A 15,817-nucleotide genomic window follows, 5' to 3' on the forward strand; every position below is an offset into this window, starting at 1 on the left:
AAACATAATGAACAAGGAGTTTCCTCTATGTCAGACATGTTTAACAGACTAGTAATGAGACCAGCAAGCTTTGAAAACACTTTAAAGGGCCATTATACACTCATTCTTTCTTTGCATAAATGTTTTGTAGATTATCTATTTATAAAGCCCATAAAGTTTTTTTTTTTTTTTTTTTAAATGTATAATTTTGCTTATTTTTAAAGAACATTGCTCTGATTTTCAGACTCCTAACCAAGCCCCAAAGTTTTATTTGAATACCGTCAGCGACCTTCTCCAGCTTGTTCCTGTTTGTGTAAAGGGTCTTTTCATATGCAAAAGAAGGGGGAGGGGGGGGGAGTGTCTTATTTCCCACTTGCAGTGGGCTTTCCAGCTACCTTTTCAACAGAGCTAAACTGAAAGCTTCTAAGTACGTTTTTAAACCATTTTATACTAGATTTTTATATCAGTATCTGTGCATCTTATTCTTTATAGTAGTGTCTATTACATGCAGTTACATGAAAATTAGTGTATACTGTCCCTTTAATGTGAAAAAGCTGAATATAAAAAACGGCACTGTGCCTTTAAGGGAAAAAAACAAACACAAAAACTGCAAACAGTGAAAAAAGCAGTTAACTCTATGAAATTTTTACAGTGTATATAAAATACTAACATAGCATTGCACCCACTTGCAAATGGATGATTAACCCCTCAGGTTCAAAAACGAAGCAAAAAAACGGTAAAAACCGTTATAACAGTCACAAGCAAACTGCCAGCTCTACTGTGGCTCCTACCTTCCCATAAAACGATTTTTGTAGGCACAAAAACCCTTTACAGAGGTCCAATATGACAGGGCGGAGCAACAGGTTTAAACACAGGCTTGATTCTAACTAAAGCCTGACAAAACGCCTGAACGTCTGGAACATCCGCCAGACGCTTGTGCAAAAGAATAGACAGACCAGAAATCTGTCCCTTTAAGGAACTAGCTGACAATCCCTTCTCCAATCCTTCTTGGAGAAAAGATAATATTTTGGGAATCCTGACTTTACTCCATGAGTAACCCTTGGATTCACACCAATGAAGATATTTACACCATATCTTATGATAGATTTTCCTGGTGACAGGCTTTCGAGCCTGAATTAATGTATCAATGACCGATTCGGAGAAACCACGTTTTGATAAAATCAAGCGTTCAATCTCCAAGCAGTCAGACGCGGAGAAATTAGATTTGGATGGTTGAAAGGACCCTGAAGTAGAAGGTCCTGCCTCAGCGGTAGAGTCCATGGTGGAAGGGATGACATGTCCACCAGATCTGCATACCAAGTCCTGCGTGGCCACGCAGGTGCTATCAAAATCACCGAAGCTCTCTCCTGCTTGATCTTGGCAATCAGACGAGGGAGCAGAGGAAACGGTGGAAACACATAAGCCAGGTTGAAAGACCAAGGCGCTGCTAGAGCATCTATCAGCGCTGCCTTGGGATCCCTGGACCTGGATCCGTAACAAGGTAGCTTTGCGTTCTGACGAGATGCCATGAGATCCAGTTCTGGTTTGCCCCAAAGTTGAATCAACTGTGCAAACACCTCCGGATGGAGTTCCCACTCCCCCGGATGAAAAGTCTGTCGACTTTGAAAATCCGCCTCCCAGTTCTCTACTCCTGGGATATGGATAGCTGATAGATGGCAAGAGTGAACCTCTGCCCATAGAATTATTTTTGATACCTTCAACATTGCTTGGGAACTCCTTGTTCCCCCTTGATGGTTGATGTAGGCTACAGTCGTGATGTTGTCCGACTGAAATCTGATGAACCTGACCGCAGCTAGCTGAGGCCAAGCCTGAAGAGCATTGAATATCGCTCTTAGTTCTAGAATGTTTATCGGAAGGAGTGTCTCCTCCTGAGTCCACAAGCCCTGAGCCTTCAGGAAGTTCCAGACTGCACCCCAGCCCAGAAGGCTGGCATCTGTCGTTACTATTGTCCAATCTGGCCTGCGGAAGGTCATACCCTTGGACAGATGGACCCGAGATAACCACCAGAGAAGAGAATCCCTGGTCTCTTGATCCAGATTTAGTAGAGGGGACAAATCCGTGTAATCCCCATTCCACTGACTGAGCATGCAGAGTTGCAGCGGTCTGAGATGTAGGCGGGCAAACGGCCCTATGTCCATTGCCGCTACCTTTAAGCCGATTACTTCCATACACTGAGCCACTGAAGGGCGAGAAGTAGAATAAAGAACACGGCAGGAATTTAGAAGTTTTGACAACCTGGCCTCTGTCAGGTAAATCTTCATTTCTACAGAATCTATCAGAGTTCCTAGGAAGGAAACTCTTGTCAGAGGGGATAAGAGAACTTTTTTCTTCGTTCACTTTCCACCCATGCGACCTCAGAAATGCCAGAACAATGTCTGTATGGGACCTGGTGATTTGAAAATTCGACGCCTGTATTAGAATGTCGTCTAGGTAAGGGGCTACTGCTATACCCCGCTGCCTTAGGACCACTAGGAGTGACCCCAGAACCTTCGTAAAGATTCTTGGTGCCGTAGCTAACCCAAAGGGAAGAGCCACAAACTGGTAATGCCTGTCTAGGAAGGCGAAGCTGAGAAACCGATGATGATCTCTGTATATCGGAATGTGTAGATAAACATCCTTTAAGTCCACGGTAGTCATATATTGACCCTCCTGGATCATAGGTAGGATGGTTCGAATAGTCTCCATCTTGAAGGATGGGACCCTGAGAAATTTGTTTAGGATCTTGAGATCTAAGATTGGTCTTAAGGTTCCCTCTTTCTTGGGAACCACAAACAGATTTGAATAGAAGCCTTGCCCCTGTTCCTCCTTTGGAACTGGTTGTATCACTCCCATAACTAGGAGGTCTTGAACACAATGTAAGAATGCCTCTCTCTTTATCTGGTTTGCAGATAATTGTGAGAGATGAAATCTTCCTTTTGGGGAAGAAGCTTTGAAGTCCAGAAGATATCCCTGGGACACAATTTCCAACGCCCAGGGATCCTGGACATCTCTTGCCCAAGCCTGGGCGAAGAGAGAAAGTCTGCCCCCTACTAGATCGTTACCGGATCGGGGGCTGATCTTTCATGCTGTCTTAGAGGCAGCAGCAGGTTTTTTTGGCCTGCTTTCCTTTGTTCCAAGCGTGGTTAGGTCTCCAGACCGGCTTGGACTGGGCAAAATTTCCCTCTTGTTTTGTATTAGAGGAAGTTGAAGCTGCGCCACTCTTGAAGTTTCGAAAGGCACGAAAATTAGGCTGTTTGGTCCTTAATTTGTTGGACCTATCCTGAGGAAGGGCGTGACCTTTTCCTCCAGTAATATCAAAAATGATCTCCTTCAGTCCACGCCCGAATAGGGTCTGCCCCTTGAAGGGAATGTTGAGAAGCTTAGACTTTGAAGTAACGTCAGCTGACCAGGATTTAAGCCATAGCGCCCTACGCACCTGAATAGCAAAACCTGAGTTCTTAGCCGTTAGTTTGGTTAAATGAACAACGGCGTCAGAAACAAATGAATTGGCTAGCTTAAGAGCTTTAAGCTTGTCAAGGATATCATCCAATGTGGTTTCTACCTGTAGAGCCTCTTCTAAAGACTCAAACCAGAAGGCCGCAGCAGCAGTGACGGGCAATGCATGCAAGGGGCTGGAGAATAAAACCTTGTTGAATAAAAAATTTCTTAAGGTAACCCTCTAATTTTTTGTCCATTGGATCTAGGAAAGCACAACTGTCCTCGACAGGGATAGTTGTACGCTTCGCTAGAGTAGAGACTGCTCCCTCCACCTTAGGGACCGTTTGCCACAAGTCCCGTGTAGCGGCATCTATGGGAAACATCTTTTTAAAAACAGGAGGGGGAGAGAACGGTACACCTGGTCTATCCCATTCCTTAGTAATAATTTCTGAAAACCTCTTAGGTATTGGAAAAACATCAGTGTAAACAGGCACTACGTAGTATTTATCCAATTTACACAATTTCTCTGGGACTACAATGGCGTCACAGTCATCCAGAGTTGCTAAAACCTCCCTGAGCAACATGCGGAGGTGTTCAAGTTTAAATTTAAATGTAGACATATCAGAATCAGGTTGAAGTGTCTTCCCTGAGTCAGAAAAATCACCCACAGATAGAAGCTCTCCTTCTTCGGCTTCTGCACATTGTGAGGGTATATTGGACATAGCTACTAAAGCATCAGAGAGCTCTGTATTTTTTCTAGCCCCAGAGCTGTCTCGCTTTCCTTGTAACCCTGGCAGTTTGGACAATACTTCTGTAAGAGTATGATTCATAACTGCCGCCATGTCTTGTAAAGTATACGCAATGGGCGCGCTAGATGTACTTTGCGCCCCTTGAGCGGGAGTTAAAGGCTCTGACACGTGGGGAGAGTTAGTCGGCATTACTTCCCCCTTGTCAATTTCCTCTGGTAATAAATCTTTTAAAGCCAGAATATGGTCTTTATAACTTATAGTAAGATCAGTGCATTTGGTACACATTCTAAGAGGGGGTTCCACAATGGCTTCTAAACATAATGAACAAGGAGTTTCCTCTATGTCAGACATGTTTAACAGACTAGTAATGAGACCAGCAAGCTTTGAAAACACTTTAAAGGGCCATTATACACTCATTCTTTCTTTGCATAAATGTTTTGTAGATTATCTATTTATAAAGCCCATAAAGTTTTTTTTTTTTTTTTTTAAATGTATAATTTTGCTTATTTTTAAAGAACATTGCTCTGATTTTCAGACTCCTAACCAAGCCCCAAAGTTTTATTTGAATACCGTCAGCGACCTTCTCCAGCTTGTTCCTGTTTGTGTAAAGGGTCTTTTCATATGCAAAAGAAGGGGGAGGGGGGGGGGAGTGTCTTATTTCCCACTTGCAGTGGGCTTTCCAGCTACCTTTTCAACAGAGCTAAACTGAAAGCTTCTAAGTACGTTTTTAAACCATTTTATACTAGATTTTTATATCAGTATCTGTGCATCTTATTCTTTATAGTAGTGTCTATTACATGCAGTTACATGAAAATTAGTGTATACTGTCCCTTTAATGTGAAAAAGCTGAATATAAAAAACGGCACTGTGCCTTTAAGGGAAAAAAACAAACACAAAAACTGCAAACAGTGAAAAAAGCAGTTAACTCTATGAAATTTTTACAGTGTATATAAAATACTAACATAGCATTGCACCCACTTGCAAATGGATGATTAACCCCTCAGGTTCAAAAACGAAGCAAAAAAACGGTAAAAACCGTTATAACAGTCACAAGCAAACTGCCAGCTCTACTGTGGCTCCTACCTTCCCATAAAACGATTTTTGTAGGCACAAAAACCCTTTACAGAGGTCCAATATGACAGGGGACTCCTTCAGGGAAGCTGGATGTCTCAGAATGTAACAAACAACTGCGCAATTAGAGCGCGAAAATAGGCCCCTCCCACCATGCACTCAAAGTCAGAGGGCCTTAAAAAACTATTCCTAGGAGTGAAATAACAGCCATGTGGAAAACTAGGCCCCAAATAAAGCGTTATCACCTCAGTAAAAACGTTCCTTATATATAGAACGTTTTACATACTAAGCCATAATAGAAAGTAATATGAAAATTACCCTTTACTGTAAGCATGATGCCAGTCGTTATTAAATCACTGCAATCAGGCTTACCTTAACTATATCAGGCACTGTCAGCATTTTCTAGTTCTTATCATCCTCTAGAAAAAAATATACTGAACATACCTCAGGGCAGTTAATTCTGCAGGCCGTTCTCCCAGCTGAAGTTTCCCCATACTCTTCAGTTATGTGTGAGAACAGCAGTGGGCCTTAGTTACAACCTGCTAAGATCATCAAAAACCTTCTTCTTCTAATTTCTGCCTGAGGTAAAAAAAACAGTACAACGCCGGCACCGTTTAAATATAACAAACTTTTGATTGAAGATAAACTACACTAATTCACCACATCTCTCTAGCTACTTCCCTTGTCGAGAGCTGCAAGAGAATGACTGGGGGTGGCAGTTAGGGGAGGAGCTATATAGACAGCTCTGCTGTGGGTGATCCTCTTGCAGCTTTCTGTTGGGAAGGAGAATATCCCACAATTAATGGATGAATCCGTGGACTGGATACACCTTACAAGAGAAATATAATTACTTGCAGGGTAGCATGGCACAACAGTGTGTGGCATCAATGACAATAATGCAAATAAAATAGAAACTTACAGATTGGTACATGTCAATAAAATAAAAACTTACAGATTGATATGAATCCGTTGATCTGTCTCCCCTGCGGGCAAAGCCCCAGTCCACTGATATTATCGTCAAAGTTGAAAAAGATCACCCTCGTTGTGGGCTAGGGCTCTGCCCGCCTACCAGACGGAGCCCAGCGATAGATCTAGTCGTCAAATACATACAATTACTTATAAAAAACACTGCTCAAGGATGTATTGGGGAAAAAACATAAGTACCAGCATGTGTATCAGACTCAGCAGGGATTCCAATCAAGACATGTAAACCTGTCCCTCTATGTTCTGTCCTATTATTAAATGAACGTCTAGCTAACTATGTTGTAGACATAGGATATTAATCAGGGGAGTTAGATCATTGACATCATGCAGTCTATGTGGATAATTTCACATGGGTTAATTATGTCTGTAAACCAAGCCTGCTTAAACAGATAGGGAAGTAGGTCAGCATGATATTGAGTAATATCCTACTATGGAAACTCGGCATTGAATAATCCTCATACTGTAAACATGATAGAATGGAACAATATTAACATATGAGTGAGCATAGCATCTGGAAGAAGAAGCAAAATCCCATATAGCCTGTTTCTGTTAAGAGGACATATTCATTCACCTATCTTTCTCTCTGGGCTACCCCATTGCCTTCTCCATAATGTCAAGTGACGTAGTCACAACTGTGACTAGAAGTCTTATCTCAAGATATTGGACATCATAGAGAGGCAATCAGGTAGAGCAACTAGCTGGATCCCGTTTGACTCTGATCCATGAACAAGTTAGATCTAGAAAATAATGTGGAGGAAAGATAGGTGCAAAAAAGGTCATATAATCCTTGGTGTACAAATTAGACTCTTAGTGTAATATTAATAGGAAAGCCTGCTTAGTAAAAAAGAAAACAAAGAAGTATCATAATGGCACATTACTTGAATATCAAAACATATATACATCTTTAACATTGTTAGTTGGGAATAAGAGAAATCGAACTATTACAAGTGTCTCTCATAGTGAGTGGGATGTGGCGATCAGCAGACTTTCCCTCATGTTGGACAAACTTCATATCGGTAATTGAAGAGTTACTCTCTTTAGACCTATATATAAGTTAGACTTTAGGAATTCTATAAAACAGTATTAACTAGGATTGAGAAGAGTCCAAATTCCTGAGTGTCTCTCATGGAAAAGGAGTATAGTCACTAATAAACAGGCTAAACAAAGAACAATAACATTGCGGATTGACATAAAAAAGAGATAAGGGGGAAATCTCTGACTCTCCACCTCCCAGGATTTAATACTTATCGTCTTGAACATGGTGATCAGTCAGAGTCCTGGGCTTCTCTATCATCTGTGTACAAATCCTTTGCATGCGTGGGGTCAGACTGTGTCATTCTATCTCCACTAGAAGTCGTGAGCTTGGGAGCGGATCGTCTCTGTGACCATCTTTTTGAATGAGAAGTTTCGTGGGATATCCCTATCGATATTTGATGCCCTGTTGTCTCAGCTTCTTAGTAGCCTCTCTGAAGGTGGCCCTTTTTGAATTGTGTATTGTGAGAGGTCAGGGAATACATGTATGCCCTGGAAGCGTTCGGGAAGGGTCGGATTGGAGAACATTGCTCTGGCTATCTGTTCCTTATACGTAAAGAAATAAAAGCGAGCAATAACGTCTCTGGGTTTATCAGCTGACACATTTCTGCCCCTCGGGAGCCTGTGTACACGATCCAGCAAGCTTTATCTAGGCAGGAAGTGGGGTTTTTAGGAACGAGCAGAATTCACCAAGAAAGGTCTCCATGTTCCCCGGTAGAATGTTCTCCGGTATCCCTCTAAACCGCAAGTTGTTGCGGCGAGAGCGGTCCTCCACATCCGCCATCTTGGCCTCCATAGTTTCTAGCATGTCTACCATAATTTGGGTGTGGTTAGACAGGTTGACTTGTTCCACTATGAGGTCTTCTTGTTTCTGTTCAAGAGTATCCACTCTCTCCCATCGCCCCAATATCTTTCCTCAGATCAGCAATTGAGCTTTTGAAGGTTTTGGTTAGGGAATCTTGCAAGTTATTAATTCTTTGGGTTAGAGTGTCTACAATCTCCGAAGCCATGGTAGGTTGAAGAGCAGCAGTGTTTTGTGAATCTAGGTCTAGTGAGTCACTATCAGATTGGGGAGTGTCCTTATTGTTTCCGGTGATAGGTGGTCGCTCTGTTTGAGATTTGAGTTTAAAGTGGTCTGCTAGCGACTTCTTATAGGCAGCTTGATTTGTAGTCTTCCTCCTAGAACCCTGCGGCATATTAGAGGGAATAAGAAAACAGCGATCCACTGCGCCCCTGCTACTGTCAGGACTAAATGAGAATTAATGGTCTGATATACGTATTATATTTGTCAAGACAATATAAATTTTGGACTGGAGAGTGACTTGATACTGTCTCATGTCCATTGGGGTCAAGGGCTCCCCGGTGTTTCCCCAGCCACCAGCCTGTCCAGTCCTTTAGCCTCTCATTCTGTTGTAGTGACCCTCGCTAAAAGAGAATAACATGACAAGCTATTATTATGAGGCTCTCTGTTGTAGGACATATACTGTACACTTTACTCCCACTGTTTCCAGATGTACTATTAGAAGGCTTTGCAAGTATTATAGATTAGCAGAGTCTATGTAACCTCAAATTTATCTTAAAGTCCCAGCTAATAAGGTTATGCATATGGTAAATACCAATCCAAACAGAAAATATTCAGAAGAGCAGCAGAGTAATGGAATAGGGTTGTGCATATGGTAAATACCAATCCAAAAAGGGAATATTCAGGTAAGCAGCAAAGTTATTAAACTGCTAGGAGCCAGTGAGAAAAATTTCTAGATGTTTTCCGTATTGTTACAAGATTATATGGACAGTTCAAATCATAGACTAGGCCCACCAGGGGGCTTCCAGGGCCTAGTGGGAGGCTGGGAGAGTTAATACAGCTGTGTCTCTCAGGTAAGCAATACCGCATCCAAGATGCCTATTTAGATTTAGCTAAGACTCAGTGGTTGTCAAGGAGCCTTATAAATAACCAGGGTGTAAAGTACCCATATAGGGCTGTATATATTAAGCAATGTTCGTAGATGCCTTCAGAAATGAGCGCTGATACACACCTGGGCCCAAGCACTATACACAACTGCCACCTGGAGAGGCACACATAGAAATGGCTTCACCTCCGGAGTAGACTATATTTGTGGAGGTTTAAAGTGTAGGCTGCTCTGGGCCGGTGACGTGAAGGACCCCAATAGTGTAAGGTGGTTGGTCAAGTAAGGTAATAAGTTCACTTACATCTGTGAGAGTCTATGAGGCAGATGCTGGTAGGGCCGGGTCGCTACGTGGGGCTGAGTGCAGAGTGGCCGGGATCAGCCGTATCTGGTAACTAGTGTCTGGTAGGGGAGGGATGTGTAGTAAATGCTCAGCTTACCCGTTAGCTAGAACACATCCGGTCACTCCAATGAACTCTTTTTCCTTCCCGGGTTGTCTCTGGGTGGCTTGGTGGTTCCGATAGAGCTGCAGGGAGAAGGGCAATATGGCGGACTTTCGCGCCAACACCTAGGCAGACGGACGATTCCTCTCAGGTAATCCAGCCGGTTTTAGGGCCTCAGGATGGATGAGCCGTCCTATACAGGTATCTCCCGGGTAATTGTAGTGCAGGTAGATAGCTCCGGGCAGAGCGCACCCTCCGCTTCAGCACTCGTCAGGGGCTTAGACAGCCCAGCATGTATTTCAGCCTCCAAGCCGATTGAGACCTCAGACCCAGCCTCCGGAGCGGAGCCCCGACCCTCCGGGGCACTGAGGACTGGCGGCTGCTGGTAGTTCATTGGTCAGAGGCTGCAGGGTTCTCCAGGCAGGACTGTGTAGATCTTGCGTTCGATAGCTCCCTATGAGGGTATACTGTTAGCGTGAAGAGGGGTCAAGAGGAGACTTATCTCATACTAATTTATGTGGCCCAGTGCTTTAGGTTTTTAGTTACACTGATTTCTACTGTCCAGCTATTAAGAAGTTTATAAAATTCTGTAAAATATTGTCTGCGAGAGAGCTCTCACAGAGGACGTCCACACTGATCGGCAGATAGCTCCGCCCCCCCAGTATAAAACCTTTTAAAACTTACTTTGAAGCTCCCAGTTTAGCACTGTTGATGAGATTAGGTTGGGACACCCAGTGAAAGGGGCCAGGGAATCGGGAACAGCAGACACTCTCAACCTCCCCCATTCCCTGCATATGAAATGACAGATTATACAAACCAAAGCAGCAGGAATCTGTAGACTTCAGTCTACATCTGATACTTTGGGGCTTGGTTAGGAGTCTGTAAATCAGCACAATGTCATTAACCCCTTAATGACCACAATGTACCCTGTATGTCACTGGTCGTTAAGGTTTTTTTCAGGACATAATAGCACAAGTCTAACAAGAACACGCTATTAATGCACTCCCTCCAGTAGGCTTTGTGGAATAGAGCAGTCTCAACACTGGTGGCAAGACCGCACTATAAAACAATCAAGTCCAAAAAAATGGCCAGTGACATACAGGGTACGTCGCTGGTCCTTAAGGGGTTAAAAAAAAAAATAAGCTTCCAGATGGGCTATATAAGTGGATCATGAACAAAACATTTATGCACAGAAAAATCTAGTGTACAATGTCCCTTTAACCTTTCAAAATGCTATATTTGCTGGAAAAAATAGATTTTTCTAATTGCAGTATTCCTCTGGCCACCTTCTTGCTTAAACATCCAGAATCCTCAGCACCATCAGTTAATCATATAATGTTTAATGAAGCCTACGGATAGGAATACTTTTCTTAGTTATCAGAGCTTTCACCATGCTCCATTAAAGAAATCTCTCTCAAAAAAACAATTGGTGAGGCATTGAGGGTAAAGAGATCACTCAGAGGGTTTATTGATGGAGCATAGGTTAAAAGAAATGGCAGAGAGGATATCCAAACCAAATGATAGAGGCTGAGCTGGAAAGCCTAAAAAAAGATGAGAAAAAAGAAGTTGGAGATTCAGAATGCTTGGTTTGTGTCAACCAATCCTTATACCAAGGAGATTAATAGAATTATTAATAAACATTGGAATATATTAAGGGATTGTAATCCTGATAATCCAGCCTTTCAGAGTCCCCCCAATGACGGCCTTTTAGGAGGGTGCCCAATATAGGAAACATACATTTAATCTAAGAGAACAGGCACTTTCTCCTGTTTGGGATGCGCTAATGGTAGTGCTGTGATAAAAAGAAAGGAATTGTAGCATCCACAGACGGGAAAGACATTTTTAATAAAAAAACAATTCTATACATGTGACTCATCCTGTGTCGTATACTTGATTAAATGTCTGTGTTCTAAGATTTACATAGGAGAAACGGTTAGAAAAGTGTGAGACAGGATGAGTCAACATGGATCTAATATTAGATGCAACTAAGGATGTCAGAGCTCCTGTATCAAGCCATTTCATAATATAAGCCAGCTGTGGTGGCAAGTGATAGATGGAGTGGGGAAATATAAGGGGAGGCAGTGATAGGTAATTAATCCTTAAACAAAAGGAATCTTTTTGATATATAAATTAGAATCCATGACTCCTAAAGACCTCAATAGGGATTTGCACCTCTCAGTGTTCCTATAATATAGTCTGCATTAAAATGCATTATCTAGTCTGAGTAATTGGTTTAGTTCAAAGGTAGTATGTAATAAATGTTAAAGGGATAGGAAAGTCAAAATGATTCAGATAGAGCATGTAATTCTAAGACACTTTTAAATTCACTTCTATTTTTAAATGTGCTTTGTTCTCTTGGTATCCCTTGTTGAAAAATAATGCACACATATCCTACACTAGTGGGAGCTGCTGCTAATTGGTGCCTGCACACATTTGTCTCTTGTGATTGGCTGACTATGTGTGTTCATCTTGCTGCCAGTAGTGCATTGCTGTTCCTTCAGCAAAGGATAACAAGAGAACAAAGCAAAATTGTTAATGGAAGTAAATTGAAAAGTTGTTTAAAATTGTATGTTCTATCCAAATCATGAAATAAAAATGTGGGGTTTCCTGTCCCTTTAAGTTTTCTTTATTTTTTATGCACCTTCTTGCTTAAAGGGACTTTAAACACAACATTTTTCTTTCTTTATTCAGATAGAGAATACAATTTTTTAAAAGTTTCCAATTTACGTCTATTATCAAAAATGTTTCATTCTCATGTTATTCTTTGTTGAAGAGATACCTAGGTAGGTAGCGTGCACATGCCTGAAGCACTACAGGACGGAAAATAGTGCTGCCATGTAGTGCCCCTTCTAATGTATAACATTGTTGCAAAACTGCTGCTATATAGTGCTGCAGACACGTGCACACTCTTGAGCTTACATTTCTGCTTTTTAAATAAGGATAACAAGAAAACGAAGAAAATAAAATAATAGAAGTAAATTAGAAAGTTGTTTAAAATGTTATGTTCTATCTAAATCAAGAAATAAATTAATTGGGTTTTTACGTCCCTTTAAGGATTTATTTTCTTTGACTGATTGGTGGTGCAGCCAATAGCAAGTGCACCACCTACCCTGTGGATTTCTATGGTAGCATTCAGAACGATCTCAAAGAGCTGTATTCAATAAACCTAATATCTTTCAAAATAGACTGTGACATTGATTATATTGTGTTTTTTTCTCTCCTTTTTACATGGCATACATTTACATTCTCAATGCAATAACATTTCCTTGTCCGCTATTCAGTTTGTATATAACAGTCTGCCTCAGTTTGATCTCAATCTGTTCAATCTTTCAATTATGATGGGACTGGTCATCAATTTTGTCACCATCATGATACAAACCTGTTATATGCAAATTACATGGTGTGTTTTAGACAGAGTTTAGGGGATGAACTAAGAACCATGTCAACACAAGTCATGCACACTTTCTCTTATTTTATCTTGGATGTACAGGACTTTGATTTATTTTGATCTCTGATGCTGAGCATTTACAGGGTATGACAATTACTGAGTGGCAAGTGTATATCATTAGGGCCCTTTTTCCATTTACAATCTGTAGCTGTGTTACATAATTGTAACTATTGTCATAGCCCTGTTGATGTTAATAATGGATAATGGTAATAAGATCAGAATCTATTCAGAAATTACCTTTCATACTGAAAATAATTAAAATCATATGTTTTCCAACAATGTGCCCACTGGAAAGGAAATTACAAACAAAATCAATTCTTACTGCAGCCACATATTAAAAGTAGACCTTCTTAACTAGGAAATGTTAAGGAGCCAATCACTTGGTTTTGGTTGTATGAGATGGTTTTAATGGGTGATGGCATAGCAATCAGTGGGATCACTTACCAGTTAAAGAGGGAACACTGAAATACATTGCTACCTGCTCTTCTGCAACTGCACACAAAGATTTAAGGATTAGATAAAGTACTTACTTTTAGCAAAATTCATCAGAAAACCCCAAGCTACTCTCTCTCTCTCCATTCAAAATTTCTTGCCAATACATTCTTCAGATTATGCTGAAGGTATGATTAAATATTCTAAACAAAACATCTTACTCAAGTTTTTAAGTGTTTATATTATGTAAAAATAATTGGTTTAAAATACAAATAAAAGTTGCTGCTGCCTTCCACAACTTGCTCTGATAACACGTTTAGGGGCACAATTAAGATCCTGTGAATATCATAAATTATATTTAAAAGAACAAATAATAAGATAAACCTCTAATGTAAAAAGAAGCGTAATAGGTTCTGGACATTATTTCGGGAAATCGTGCATTACTTTCTCCATAAAGATTTCTTTTTTTTGTTTAATGCCTTACATGCTACAAGTTTATAACTATAATCTGATTCAGCTCCAAGTTTCCATTTCAAGTCTTTGACCCTTTTTTTTTTTTTTTTTTTTTTTATAAAATAAGTAAATAGATAAATAAAAAAAAAAATTGCTATGGAAAATAAATAGCAACTTTTTTTGTATTTTTTATTTAAAGGCACATGAAACCCAAAACTTTGCTTTCATTATTCAGATAGATTTCCAATTTACCTTTATTATCAGACCATTTTGGTATCCTTTGTTGATGGAGCAGCAATGCACTACTGGGAGCTAGCTGAACACATCTGATGAGCCAGTAGCAAGAGGTATATACAATAAAAGTTTTAGGCAGGTGTATAAAATGATGTAAAGTAGAAATGCTTTCAAAAATAGAAATGTTATAAGTGTATTTTGATCAATTAACAAAATTCAAAGTGAGTGAACAGAAGAAAAATCTAAATCAAATCAATATTTGGTGTGGCCACCCTTTGCCTTTAAAATAGCATCAAATCTTATGGGGGCACTTGGACTCTTCTTCTTCTTCAGGAACTCGGCAGGTAGATTGTTCCAAACATCTTGAAGAACTAACCACAGTTCTTCTGCAGTTCTAGGCAGCCTCAATTGCTTCTTTATGTGATCCCAGACAGACTTGATGATGTTGAGATCAGGGCCCTGATTTCCATGATTCCTTGTTCTTCTGTACGCTGAAGAAAGTACTTAATGACTTTGGCTGTATGTTTGGAGTCATTATCATGCTTCAGAATACATTTGGTGCCAATCAGATGCCTCCCTGAGGGTATTGCTTGATGGATAACCTCCACCATGCTTCATTGTTGCCTGCAGACACTCATTCTTGTACCTCTCTCCAGCCCTTCAGCAAACAAAACTGCTGCCTTCTACTGCGAAAATATTTCAAATTTTGACTCATCAGTCCAGAGCACCTGCTGCCATTTTTCTGCACCCCAGTGCCTATGTTTTTGTGCATAGATAAGTCGCCTTATTTCCATTTTATGAGGTATAGCTTTTTGGCTGCAAGTTTTCCATGAAGAGCACTTCTGACCAGACTTCTCCGGACATTAGATGGGTGTACCAGGGTTCTACTGATTTCTACTAATTCTGAGCTGATGACACTGATGGAAATCTTTTACCTGGGAAAGAGGAAGTAAGCATAGGTGTCTTTCATCTGCTGCACTGTTTCCTTGGCCAACCAGTGTCTACTGTCCTCAAGGTTGCCCATTTATTTGTGCTTCTTCAGAAGAGTTTGGACAGCACATCTGGAAACCCCTGTCTGCCTTGCAATTTCTGCCTGGGAGAAACCTTGATGATGCATCTTGATGCTGTTTAGACTTGTAATTGTGTATGACTTTTGACATTAAACTGCCTTAAGCAACCTCACCTTGTTAGTAGAGTTTGGCTGTTCCTTACCCAATTTCATTCCTCCTAGACAGCTGTTTCTGTTACTGATTGTGTTTCGATCTACATATTAAACTGATGATCATTAGCACACTTTGTGCAATCACTGACTGACTTTGTGCAAGTGTACCTAGAAGAGCAAAGGGTGGCCACACCAAATTTTGATTTAGATTTTCCTTCTGTTCCACCACTTTGCATTTTGTCAATTGATAAAAAATATCTATTTCATTTTTTGAAAGCATTCTTTGCAGCATTTTTTCACACCTGCCTAAAAGTTATGCAATGTATTGTATATACATCTGCCAATCCGTAGGTAGCTCCCAGTATTACATTTCTGCTCCTGTGCCAACCTAGGTATACTTCTCAACAAAGGATACAAAGAGAACACAGAAAATTAGATAATAGAAGTTAATTGGTAAGTTGTATAAAGTTGCATGCTCTATACAGATT

The 15,817-nt window shown here is 40.6% G+C and overlaps 1 protein-coding gene across 1 annotated transcript in view; it reads left to right on the forward strand.

Annotated features, from left to right (window-relative positions):
* The window catches only part of GTPBP10 (GTP binding protein 10), a 194,703-nt gene that overhangs the window by 24,419 nt on the left and 154,467 nt on the right, over positions 1–15,817 (forward strand). The window lies entirely within an intron of this gene.

The sequence above is a fragment of the Bombina bombina genome, chromosome 5, assembly GCF_027579735.1.
Source record: "Bombina bombina isolate aBomBom1 chromosome 5, aBomBom1.pri, whole genome shotgun sequence".
Taxonomy (NCBI): Eukaryota; Metazoa; Chordata; class Amphibia; order Anura; family Bombinatoridae; genus Bombina; species Bombina bombina.